This window comes from Corythoichthys intestinalis, chromosome 18, assembly GCF_030265065.1.
Source record: "Corythoichthys intestinalis isolate RoL2023-P3 chromosome 18, ASM3026506v1, whole genome shotgun sequence".
Classification (NCBI taxonomy): Eukaryota; Metazoa; Chordata; class Actinopteri; order Syngnathiformes; family Syngnathidae; genus Corythoichthys; species Corythoichthys intestinalis.
Genome location: NC_080412.1, coordinates 24,243,721 through 24,257,391, shown reverse-complemented (window position 1 = coordinate 24,257,391; position 13,671 = coordinate 24,243,721). Strand labels below are relative to the sequence as shown.

The 13,671-nt window shown below is 35.5% G+C and overlaps 1 long non-coding RNA gene across 2 annotated transcripts; it reads right to left on the bottom strand.

Moving 5' to 3' along the window:
* Positions 1 to 970: 970 nt before the first annotated feature.
* Positions 971 to 13,606, bottom strand: LOC130906165 (uncharacterized). Of its 2 annotated transcripts, none has more exons than XR_009061238.1 (5): positions 13,468 to 13,606; positions 11,084 to 11,115; positions 6,955 to 7,117; positions 3,758 to 3,883; positions 971 to 2,538 (listed from the first exon to the last, which is right to left on the bottom strand). It is a non-coding gene; the product is annotated as an uncharacterized LOC130906165 (long non-coding RNA). The 2 variants fall into 2 exon arrangements; XR_009061237.1 differs by having other exon boundaries at positions 6,955 to 7,106.
* Between the last annotated feature and the right edge of the window lie 65 nt (positions 13,607 to 13,671).

Here is a 13,671-nt window from a genome sequence, read left to right as displayed (position 1 = left end):
CGTTTTTTTTTTAATCTGAATCTGTCATTGGCCTTTAAGCAGGGATAATTTGACAATTACCCTTTTTTCTGCTACTTCCTGTTTTTTAATGGCAAGAGACAACATGTTGATAAGGAATTTGTTTATTTGTCTATTTTGTATGCAGGGATGATTCCTTTTGATCATATTATAGCTAAGCCCATAAACTTCATAATATATTGATGGGGTGCGGGGCTGATTAATAGGGGGTCTATCTCCGTCAAAGCTGACCGAGTGGACACACAAAGAGCTTTTTACGTTGAAAATTCTTGTGAATAAATGCTTAAATCCCTGAATTCTTTATAGATATGAACGTAAAACAGTCTCAATTCTTGATTAAAAGCAAAAAACTTGGGAGTTAGCGTTTATTTAAGGTAAATATTGCGGATTATGACGCCAATAATTAATGTCTTCCATTTACTTTTTTGACAGCGTTTCAAAATGCATGCATGGTACGAAAAATATAATTACCTTGACTCTTCGAACAAATCACTCCCGAGACAATCCTTCCTGTTTGTATGCGGTACAGCTTTCGTACTTTTTCAACCTAAATCCGGCGTTGGATCGCTGCATGTGTTTAACAATAACTGTGACCGACCTAAGCGGCGAGTGGGACAGTCCACTACTTGAAGGTGTGGCGCATTGTCTGGGAAATGTGTCCCATCGATATCATGAAGTCTATGCTAAGCCTTTCGCGATATGCAATAAGTCCATTTATTGCACGGTAAATAAAAATGAGGTTAGTTTTCTCGGCTGCGATTTCTAGCCACGTGGGTGCGTGCATATATTTGTGAGTACGTGTGCTGCGTGCTCTTGGCCCACGTGCATGTTGATAGCATATGAGACTCCAATTCCTTTCACAGATGTTTATTTGTCATCCACACGCCGTAGAATTAACGTTTAGACATACAAAATATATAAACCAGGGGTCCTCAAATACAAATGTTGAAGGTCCAATTATTTTTTTCATACAAGCATGGATCCATTTATTAATGTCGGTCAAGTACAAGGCAGGTCCAAGGTGGTAAAAAGGGGGTTTTCTTTTTGACCAAACAAAAATACAGTGCATATTCTGATTCAATGAAAAATAATTAACGAAACAGAAACTTGACTTAAAATAAAAATACCACCAAAAAAAAAAAAAAAAAACAATGCAAATACAAAGTTTACACATGTACACTAAATAATTGACAAGATCTGTCACTGAGGTGCAAACAATAACTATTGACAGTACATTTTGTAACTGTAGAACCCTGCTGGACAAAAAAGAAAATGTGCAAGTAGTACAGTACATGTGCAAATGTACAGAGCATAAATGACAAGCCATGTCATTAAGGTGCAAACATAATATTTATTGACAGTAACTTTAACTCTAAAACACTGCTCAATGAGAGAAATGGCATTTAGGGGTCACAAAGCTGTTTACTCACATCATCAGCCAGTATATATATATATATATATATATATGATCTTTATTCAGGAGTCACACGGGGTGTCCATATCACACAAATCAACATAAAAAATGACATAAGAAACACAGAAACAGAAACTGAAAAAGCAAAAACATGAAAAAGGCACAAACTATCTGCACAACAAACAGGCTTTTACTCCAATGGTGCCACATGCTTGACCTACATCTATAACTATTTTTAGGATCCGTTATTTTCATTAAAATACTATTTTCGGACTTATTTAACCGACACATGAACTTATACATCAGATTTCTTAGTAGCGCTTTAAAGGTGGGTAACCCATTACTGACAAATAATTGGCTGGCGCTGTACCATCTAGGCACCTGCAATAACAGCCTTCAGTGCGTCTTGTGGTTGATGAATCTGAGAGTGAGATTTGTTTGATTTTTGTTGTCACTTCCTCCTTTTCTTTTCCTTCGAACATTGCTGCAATCACTTCAGTCATACACTCTTTTATTATTTCTCCATCAGAGAACGGCTTATGTTTGGCCAACACCTACGACACTCTGTGTGAGCACTCCGTTGCAATTTGTTGTTGTGTCATAGATTTAACAATAACCTTCCTTGACTCCTGATATGACTGTTTCAACCTGTTAATTTCTTGCCTTCTTAATTCTGATTTAGGAGGAAACTTCTCTTCAAAAGAGCTGTGCTCTTTAACATAATGGTGTTTCAAATTTTCATTTTTTATCAGAGCAACTATCTTGAAGTATATTAAGCACATAGGTTTGGTACTTGCAGTTGGTAAAATGGACGCATATTCGTCATTCCATTCCTCATTGAAACAGATTTTCATTGTCCAGTTTTCTTCTCTTGGTCAACTTTGAGCATGCCATTTTGTTAGATTCGGTCTTCTACTGGAGGCAAACAGAAAACAAACAGCTTGCAAAGTGCCGGGTGCGACTGGTGTTTCACACTGCTGCGGTCCGTCCACTCTTGCTAGCTAGCAGCATGCAGGCTCTCTCAGCCAATCAGCACATCCATGCACGCTCTCTCAGCCAATCAGTGCATCCATGCAGGCTCTCTCAGCCAATCAGCGCGTCGTTATCTTAGAGATGACAATAGAAGTAGGAACATGGAAGATATTTGACTAAAAATGAAACTGAATTTAGTAATAGAATAGTAGCGCATAGCGATAGATCGGCAATTCATACAAATAATATATGTTAAAAAAAACTTTTTTTTTTCTTTTAATGAAAAGTGCCGTTTTCCCTGGGTCCGCAGAGAGGTGTGCCGTGGTCCGGTCGTGGACCGCGGTCCGCTAATTGAGGACCCTGGATATAAACCATTGTAAAACATTGTAAAGCATTGCTAAATTAAGGCTAATGGAAAAAAGACAATATACCTTAAAACCTTGGCAGTCTTCTCCAAAACGCAAACTTGCAGTTAAAAGGTGACACTTCAAACATGAAATAATAATAATTTGGCTTCAAATTTGCTGACATGCGCACTATGCTGGACAAGTGGACATTTTCGACTAAATAAACACTTTTGATGGGCTGTAATTGGCAGAGAACAAAAATGGCTTCTGGTTTCTCACCTATTTCATATTCTGCACTTAGTTCGCTTTAAAATGACTCCTTATGCATTGTGTGTGTTTTTTTTAAAAAAACGTGTATTATATTTAATACAGTTTCTTTATTTAAGAATAATGATTTATTGCATTAGAATGGGTGATTTATCAGGATGTATTGTCAATACATTTGTGGTTGAATTGGTTAAAAAAAATGACAATAATATTGCATATTAATATCGGCTATTAAAAATTGTTATCATGACACGCCTACTCATAGCACACTGTTTTCCCAATAATCGCAAAAAAAAAAAAAAAATGGTAACACATGGAAATAAAATTAATAAATATAGACAAACAAACAAACAAATATAAAGTAAAATTAAGAGATAGCCACTTATAGGGAAGTGTTTCTTAGGAGAATACTACACTTACACTGCCTTGTTTAAACACGATTGACAACAGGAATAAAGAAATACTTCTTTCAGGGTTTAAATTTTGTCTTCACTATAAATTATACCTTCTGCAGGGATACTGAATATTTACAATATTCATTAAAAAAAGTCCTCAATTTACCAAAACATCTATTTCCACCTCAAGCCACGTATGAGTCAAAATTAGAAATTTGCTTTCAGCCAATCTCAACATGAGGGAAAAAAAAAATACTAAAATGCTCCTATATATGGTAAACTTCATCCACATCTTTCAACAAGCACGTGACGAGCACATTACCGATTCTGAACTCTTAACTCACCTCACATCTCCCCAAAGTTGTCATCCCTTGTTGTGTTACTCAGAAGGTGAGATGAATGAAAAAAAAATCAAAGGCTTTGCGGGTTGACCTCAGTTCAGGAATGAAGAGGCTGAGTGTAAAGTCTTTCTGAAAGCGCCACAACACCCACACATGTAACAATCTGTGCCCATTCACAGTTGACTGCAACGTAAAACACATCTGCCTGGAACCACAACCTGGAACATACACATACTGAATGGCCACAACATTAGGTACACCAACTCAATATCTTAACAAAAACACAAATAATGATCCCTCGCTACTTCATGGCTCAACTTTTGCACCTTCCGTGCATCGCAGATTTAGAAAAAATATTCATCAAAAATTCAAAATCGAGAAAAAATATTCATCAAAAATTCAAAATTGAGAAAATATGGTGTGAAAGCAGGGAGAGCCCGCACAACTCAAAATCCACCTCTCTGATTGGATGGCCAGCTAAGGGATCCCTCCAGACACGGGAATCTCGCAAGTTGATTGGTTGAGACGTTTCACCCAGCTTCCCTGATGTTACTTTTTGCTGTGCCTTTTCTTGTGCCTTTTTGTGCGAAATAGTGCTTGTGACACCCTCGAAAATGGCTCCTGGCATTTCGGGTTCACTTCCAGTAGATATTTGGTTACTTCCAGTTGATTCGGGGGCATTTCAGGTTCACTTCCTGTACGTATTGGATGATTGCCTGTTGATTTTGAGGCATTTCAGGTCACTCCCTGTTGATTTTGAGGCATTCCAGGGTCACTTCCTGTAGAAATCAGGTCACTTCCTGTTTATTTTGGGGGATTTCAGGGTTACTTCCTGTTGATTTGGGAGTACAGATAGTCGCCGGGTTACGAACGAGTTCCGTTCCTACGCTGGCAATGTAACCCAAATTTCGGCGTAAGGCAATTAACCCTTTAAGTACCTTTTAACACCCTCCAAATATATTTTTTAAAAACTATCCAAAAACACGTATTTTACGTCATATTAATAAAATGATGTTTAAAAAAAAAAAAAAAAAAAAAAATTATATATATATATATATATATATATATATACATTAGGGCTGTCAAAATTATCGCGTTAACGGGCGTTAATTAATTTTTTAAAAATTAATCACATTAAAATATTTGACGCAATTAACGCATGCACTGAATGAGCCGCTCTCGCATTGCCTCAAACAGATTTCAATGAGGCCGTTTATGGACATTAAGAGTGAAGAGAATGCCACCGGCCGCTTGGGGGCAGTGCAGCGCCATTCCATACTAATGTTATTCCTTCTAATAGTGGGAGAATTAGTAGTTGTGAGACGTTTATGCTGTTGCTTTGTGCTCCACACATATTTCGGTAAGTTTGCTTACTTTTAGTGGCAGTTATGTGTCTCTTGTTGTATTTTGGGTAAGATATGCTCAGAGATATATCTGTTATAAAGGCGAGTGGACACAGGCGTTCTTTGGGCTGCGCCGTTTATTGGCATACGCTTCTGCAACTCCTTCACAACAAACAGAAGTATCATTTAGTGAAAGCACAACAAAAATAATATTGCTATCTCTCAAAAAAAATAATGTTCACAAAAAGAAAAGCACTTCAGTCTGTAGTAATGAGGCCCTATTCTCACACAGCTAAACAACAATGCTAAGTGAACTGGCATTACTCAGAGTTTGGTCACTCAATTCTTATTATTGTTATTTTTATTCTTCTTATTATTATATTAACTCTACTTTTGCTTGAAAATTGTACAAATTTTATTAAAACGAAAATATGAAGAGGGGTTTTAATATAAAATTACTATAACTTGTAACTATAACATTATCTTTTATGAACTACAAGTCTTACTATCCATGGATCACTTAACCAGAAAGAATGTTAATAATGCCATTTGTGGATTTATTGTTATAATAAACAAATGCAGCACTTATGTACAGTATGTTGTATGTATATATCCGTTTTGTGTCTTATCTTTCCATTCCAACAATAATTTACGGAAAAATATGGCATACTTTAGAGATGGTTTGAATTACGATTAATTAATTTTTAAGCTGTAATTAACTCGATTAAAAATTTTAATCGTTTGACACCTCCTAATATATATATCTTTTTAAATATGACATTACTTCCCGGGAATTAAAAAAAAAAAAAAAAAAAAGACGAGAAAAAACAGCAGACGAGACACGCGTAGTAAAGTCGAAATCTCTGAAGTCGGATACATCACATCCCGGGTACTATCTGTATTTCTCGTTCACTTCCTCTAAATATTGGGTCACTTTATGTTGATTTTGAGGCATATCAGGGTCACTTTCTGTTGATTCTGAAGCATTTCAGGTTCATTCCCTCTTGATTTGAGACTTTCCAGGGTCAGTTCCTGTGGATTTGGGGGCATTTTGGGGTCACTTCGATTGAAAAACAATGGGAGTAAATGGAAATTTTTGTGCTATTGAAATGAATGATGTGTAGGGCCAGTGGGTATGTGTCTGGCAAATTTGGTCCAAACATTACGTTTTTAGCAAAAAGTAAGAACTTTTTTGCCCCTTAGCGCCTGGATTTTAAAAAAAAAATTTTTTTAGAAGTAATGTGATTTGGACAAAAATTGTAGGAAAAATAGCATTTTGAAATTTCACTTTTGAATTTTTTTTTAATTTTATTTTTTAAACAAACCAGCATTTTGAGGGAGTGGGCATTTTAGGTGTATTAAATGAAGGAGAGCCCGCGTTTTGGTGTATGAACAGTGTTGGTGGGTCAATTGGTCTTGGCTGGGCGGCGCGCTGAATAAACGCCGTTGAATATTATAGAGGGTAGCTTTTGCATTGCATGCAAAGCTATCATCAATTAATATTTTATTGACATGTTTCAAACTATTTTTGATGTTCCAATGATAACATATGCATGTATATGGTTTTATATACACTAAGTGATATGATATACATATAAACAAAAAACACATGTTAAATAATATAGGGGGTGACACTACTTCCCAGTTTTTCACTTTACACGGTCGGTTCTGGTCCCAATTAACCGCGATAATTGAAGGATCACTGTAATGCTTTACGTTTACTTGCGTTTCGGCTACACTGCAGCACAGTCCATTTTATTTTCGGGTACAGCATTAGAAAAAGCTTTTCTAAATACTCGTAGCTGGATTCTTGTGGTCTGTGAGCGCGTCAGCTATGGAAGAAAAGCCTAGCAACACCTGATATGCAGCACAACCTGACGCCACCCATGTTCGCTCTAGCAGCTGGAAGGTCAAGGTCTGGGCAACAGCTCACTTCTGCCTCTGCCGAAGCATTTGGAGTGGAAGATATTCTCAGGATAAACTGGTTCTCCGACGTACGGTACCACTGACTGGTGGGTTGCTCACAAAATGGAAAAAACATAGCAACATCAGACAGATTTCATGACATTTGTGTGTAAACAATAAATTGTGACCAATTGCATCTATATAAACACAGTGTTTTGTTCAATGGGAAATATGGGGTTATTTCACATTATTTATATTTGTTGTATTATGGTTTTACATATACAATATTACATTGTAATTATTACTCAAATACACAAGTCATTTTAAAATCCATCCAAAAATAACTGAAATAAAGATTCAAAATAGCAAAGTTACCATGAAATAATGGGTTGAGTGTTGACAATGTTAGCGGTATTGTTTGCATTTTATTTACTTACGTGAGAGGAGCAAAATATAATGTGATTCAGAATACATTAAACTACGACCAAAATGGCAAGAATCAACATATTGTGAAATGGATTCTTCTGCCAGAGAATATAAAATGAAATAAATTATTGGAAAATGTTGGATATAGCTTTTGAGAATTACTGTGGTGAACGAGTTGTCTTGAACCATCCTAAAAACCACAAGTCTGTCATTAAAATAAAATTCTCCGTGTAATCGGAAAAAAACGCATACAGTGGTATCTTGATTTACAAGTCCTTCGACATCGCTTCCGAATTGCGAGCCGTCGCCGGGTCGAGCTGTCTTTCTTTGTGTTCCCAGGCCAAAATTTGAATTATGAGCAAATTTCAGATACAGTATGCTGCCGCTAGTGTGAAGTGAAAAGAAGAAAAATGTGCGCTCAGATGGGTACTGAACGGGGCAAATAATTAAATAGTAAACGAAAACACTCGTTGGCATATTAGGAAAGTTAAGTTTCTATGCGAACATTATCAAAATTCACAATTTTGGGAAAATTTAGAACTAATTTCAGTGTTCCAAAAATGAAGTAGTCCATAGTTTGTTTGTTTGTGAGGTTGAAAAGATTTTCTCAACAAAAGAACCACATTCACTAACACAGATTTAGACAGATTTGTGAACAATATACGGGGTGGCAAAAAAACTAAAAAAAAAATAACTTTGTAACAATCCATAAAAACCTAGAGTGATGGAAGAGAACTATTGCATTCATAGTAATTGAACCCTTAAAACTAAAAACAATTATAGAATTTTCCTGCATGAATGCATTCTCGAAATCTGCTGTTGACCACTGTGACAAGTAAAAAAGTATTTGGTGAAAAGAATACTCAAGTAATGAATGAGTAACAATGTGAGCAAATTTTACTCACGTAAGAATAGCGTTACTTCAAAATGATATTACTTAAGTAAAAGTAAATGTAGTCATCCATAAAATGCATTCCAGTATAAGCAAAAAAGTATTTGGTGAAAAGAATACTCAAGTAATGAGTAACATTGTCAGCAACTGCTTAAAATGTTAGATTTTTACAAATAATGTTATATTTTTTTCTCTAAATTAACTGTTATTATATAGTATTATACTCAGAGGTGGGTAGATTAGCCAAAAATTATACTGAAGTAAGAGTAATAGTACTTCAATATAATATTACTCAATTACAAGTAAAATTAGTCATCCCAAAAATTTACTCATGTACGAGTAAAAAAATATTAGTTGAAAATAATACTCTAATAATAACATTGTGAGCAACTGCTTAAAATGTCAGATTTTTACAAAAAATGGTATATTTATTCCTCAGCACAAATTCATCTATTTGAACTGTTATTACAATGTATTATACTCAGAGGTGGGAAGAGTAGCAAAATTTTTTACTCAAGTAAGAGTAGTGTTACTTCAAAATAATATTACTCAAGTAAAAGTAGTCATCCAAAAAATGTACTCAAATACAAATAAAAAAATATTCGTTGAAAAGAATACTCAAATAATAACATTGTGAGCAACTACTTAAAATGTCAGATTTTTACAAATAATAGTATATTTTTTTCTCAGAAAAACTTCATCTACTTGAACTGTTATTATACTGTATTGTACTCAGAGGCGGGCAGAGTAGCCAAAAATTTTACTCAAGTGAGAGTAGCGTTACTTAAAGATAATATTACTTAAGTAAAAGTAGTCATCCAAAAAACGTACTCAAGTACAAGTAAAAATGTATTTGTATATGGTGAAAAGAACATTCAAGTAATGAGTAATATTGTTAGCAACAGCTTAAGATTTTTTTTTTTTTTTTAAAACCAATTTTATTATTTTAACAGCACAAAATTATCTATATGAACTGTTATTACTATAATGTACAGTAACCCCTTACACAACCACATTAAGCCAAACAAATAAATAAATAAATAAATAATCATTGAATTCCGGCAAGAGAAAAAAAATTACAGAACTGAAGCATCATTCGTTCAAAGAGCATGAGTGCCCTCTAGTGGAGAAAATAGTCCCTTGTTTGAATAGTTGAACAGTTCCTTTATAGTTCCGATTATGAAATTAAAAGAATCATATCTCAGGTTCTCCGTGGTCATTCAGTAGCAATTAAAAACTGGTAGAGAGTTTAAAATCCGTACTTTCTAGTCATTTTGATGGCAGCGCTCTATGTCAAATATTTAATTTTTTCTGGTTCTTTAAAGACACCACGTGATTGGTCCGCTCAGACAGTTGTTTCCGGTTCAGCGCGAAATCACCGCCATTTTCAAACATTGTTTTGCTATACGCAAAAATGGACCAAGCCGACGAGAGTATCATTGAAGTGCAAGTACGCCAACTTCTACAATGTCTCGTCAAGACATTATAAAGAATGCCAAATGGCAAGGTCAGTGATTGCATAAAAAAATGGAAGAACCACCGAGACAGGTACATGTGTGTTCGTAAGCGAATGGCCACCCGAAGCGGTGACACAGTCGGCCAAAAACTGCCAGCTTTTTATCACTTCATGTCATATTTTTGGGTTGTGCATTTATTGTGTACATATGTTTTCTGTGAGTCTGTGACTTATTTACATTTCACACTTCATGTATATATTTGGTGTCAAAAGAGTTGTTTTGATGTTTAATTTTCAAAAACAGTTCACACACGTGAGACATCATCACTGATTGAGAGTGCCTCGGTGCTTTTATGATAACGGATGGGGGAAGAAGGAGAGGAGTCGATGATGGCTTTCCCCACTTTATTGCGGCAACAATAAAATAAATAACAAAATAATAGCGAGCTGCCGCGCATAGTTGCGGACATTGCAGTATGATCAACATTTGTTGTTCAGTGTTGATGAGCTGAAGATCCACAATCAAGCATTCCATCTCCGTTGGCATTGTGTAAGCAGAAGAAAACTAGAGGAAGTCGACAAGAGTCCCCCTAAACTGTACAAACACAATGCCATACCTCTTTAGTGGCTTGGCAGAGAATTACAGAGCAACACATTCCCTTGCCGCGGAACTATTGAATGCTCATTGACACCGTAGTAGCTTTGCCGTCACTGCAACGCAGAAGCATAACTCAGGCTTTAGAAGTAATTTTTTTTCTCAAAAAGTTACTCAAGTAAATGTAACGGAATAAATGTAATGCATTACTACCCACCTTTGATTATACTGTCAAAAAGATGACACAAAAATCATCGAACTTAGACAACACTATGACCCATTACCCGTCCAAAGAGCATGAGTGCCCTCTAGTGGAGAAAAAGCATTGTTACCTCTGATTGGTATAATGGAGTCATGTGTTTATTGTAGCGACATCTCATTGGTGAAACGGAGACAGCCACTGTCGGCATCTCTGGCAAAATTAAAGTCAATTTGAAGAATAAAAACGAAAAATATAACGAATCTAGTGTAGCCCAAAGTAGTGGAGTAAGAGTATTGTTTCTTCTTCACAGATCTTCTCAAGTAAAACTAAAAAGTATTGCGTGGTAAACCTACTCGAAGATGTACAATTTTCTCCAAAAGTTACTCAAGTAAATGTAACGGCTTACTACCCACCTCTGAGCTAAACATAGACATTATTAGACCCGACACCAGTATAAAGAAGCTTTAAAAAAAAAAAAAAAAAAGGCAGACACACTTAGAGTTACTGTACCTGGTCAATCTGTCGCTGTCTCTTTTCTTTATCTAAAACACAAACAAAGCTTGTAAGAAATGACTATCAAAGTAATGGCTCGCATGAAAACAGTGTTAATTCGCCACAGTTTCGTGGAATGATTGGTATAACTGACGTCACGAGTAGTGGCGGATAAACTAGGATATCCTTATTTGATCGGCTAAGACAGTCTTAATATTTAAGAATGTTTTCCACCACTTCAGAGGACAACTTTCAGGAAATATTGATTACCTTGTGTACAGTATGTATTTGTTTCCATATGTCTGTCTGTGTTTTGTGTTCAAGACAGCTCAAGAATGAATAAAGGGATTATTATCAACTTTTCAACATATGTTTGAGATTTCAAACATTCATTCTTCTTCTGAAATGCTTATCCTTACAATGGTTGTGGGGTGCTGGATCCTATCCGAGGTAACGACGGGCAGGACGCAGTGTCCACCCTGAACTGATTGCCTACCAGTCACAGGGCAGATAGAGACAAACAAACATTCACGTATGCCTATAGAAAATTTGGAGTGTTTAATCAGCCTACCATGTATACACACAGGCACGGAGAGGCTGGAGAAGGGATTGAACCAACAATCTAAGAGCTATAGGACGGACGTGCCATCCACTCTGCCAATGTGCGGCAGGTTCGAAACAGAAGAGGTTAATAAATTTCGGGGTAATGAAAACAACGGTAAGATAGGTCAGAAAATAATTTTGCAATATATTTTTCTGTCTATAAAATATTGAAATTTGCTAATAAAATCTAGACATTTATTCCGGAAGTTTTCAAAATGCTTCTTTAGGAGTTTTTGAAAACAAAGTTTTGAACTGAACGGTGTATCAACTGACCCAACACATATGCACTGCAAAAACACACCTCCCTGAAACTAGTTAAATTCTTTTGTTTTCAGTGTCAATCTACTAGAAATAAGTGAAATGATCTGCCAGTGCTTCAAGTAAATTTTACTCACGTAGATTTCTTTAAATAAGAAAAGTAGCTATGACTTATTTTAAGCAAAAAGTTAGTATATTTAATCTTTTGAAAAAATATATTTGTGTCTAAATCATTCAATCCCAGAAAAAGTTGCGACACTCCAGTAGGACCCGATTGCCAGCTGCACGTCAGGGCAGTGGGTGAAGTTCCCCATGTTGAAGATCCAACTTTGCCGCTACTTCCGACATGTTTGAATGACGCCAATGGGATAAAAGCATGATGAAGCAAGAATAATGGCCACTAGGGCTCCAGCCAGCCATCGGACTCGGCTTGAGTCCAAGCCGAAAATAGCGCACCTAAGGCGGATGACTTTGATGTGAGGCAGCGCTTCTATGGTCTGAGACGAGAGCCTTTGTGTCAAAATGATTCAATCAAACCTTTTTCTACTTAAAAAAAAAAAAAAAAAAAAAAAGTGTGTTTAAAACTTTTAGTACTTCAAATAAAAAATGAGTTCAAAACTTTTTGCTCTCCAAAAAAGTGACACTTCAATTAAAAAAAATATATATATATTTCAAATTTAAAAAAATGTTTTCATAAAAATATATATAGACATATTTTTAGGGAAGGGCCATTCTACTTTTGCAAATGATTTTTTCTTTGATTGAAAATAGTTTTTTTGATTGAAGCAACTTTTTCTGGGATTGAATGATTTAGACATATACCCATAATATGGCCCAAACACAAAAGGATTGCTGCAATCAAAGACATCAGTTTCAATGAAAGATTAAGTGTTCCAATGCAAATTTCTGAGTCTCAAATATTTTTTCGCACTCCTCTATGATTGACTTTTTTAAAAATTTTGATTGAAGTGATTTTTCTTTTGAAAATGTATATATATTTTTTGTTTTGAAGCAACTTATTTTTTGATTAAATAATAAAGACACAAATGTCTGAGCCAAAATGTGTGGCCTGAATGCAAAACTACATCTCTTCAATCAAAAAAGTAGTTTCAATTAAAAAAAAAAAAAAATCAATTAAATAAAAATAGTTTTCAAGTGCATTTTTTGAGTTTCAAATTTATTTTTGCATTCAAACACATTATTATTTTTTTTGATTGAAGTGACTTTTTTAAATTGAAAGTGTATATTTTGATCTAAGCGACTTTTTTTTTTTGATTGAAGCAACTTTTTTCTTTGGATTGAATAATAAAGTCACAAATCTACATCTGTAGTTATGCTGTTATATCGTCCCTACCCAGTGTTGTTAATAACGGCGTTACAATATAACGGCGTTACTAACGGCGTTATTTTTTTCAGTAGTGGGTAATCTAATTAATTACTTTTCTCATCTTGGCAACGCCGTTACCGTTACTGAGGACGGAAAGGCATGCGTTACTATGCGTTACTATATTGGTCGAAAAGTCTGAGGGAGACTGACTCACCGAGACGACAGAGCAGCGCAGGAGTGTGGAGGAGGCAAGAAAGTTGTGACGCCGAACAAACGCGATGCTAGGTAGCTCCAATAACACAATACATGTGGTTGCCGATAGCCTTCAAACTACGCCCGCATGTTATGGTAGATATGGTAGACATGGTAGATATCACATGTACTGTATATAGATATAACTAGATGCCAAATGACAGAC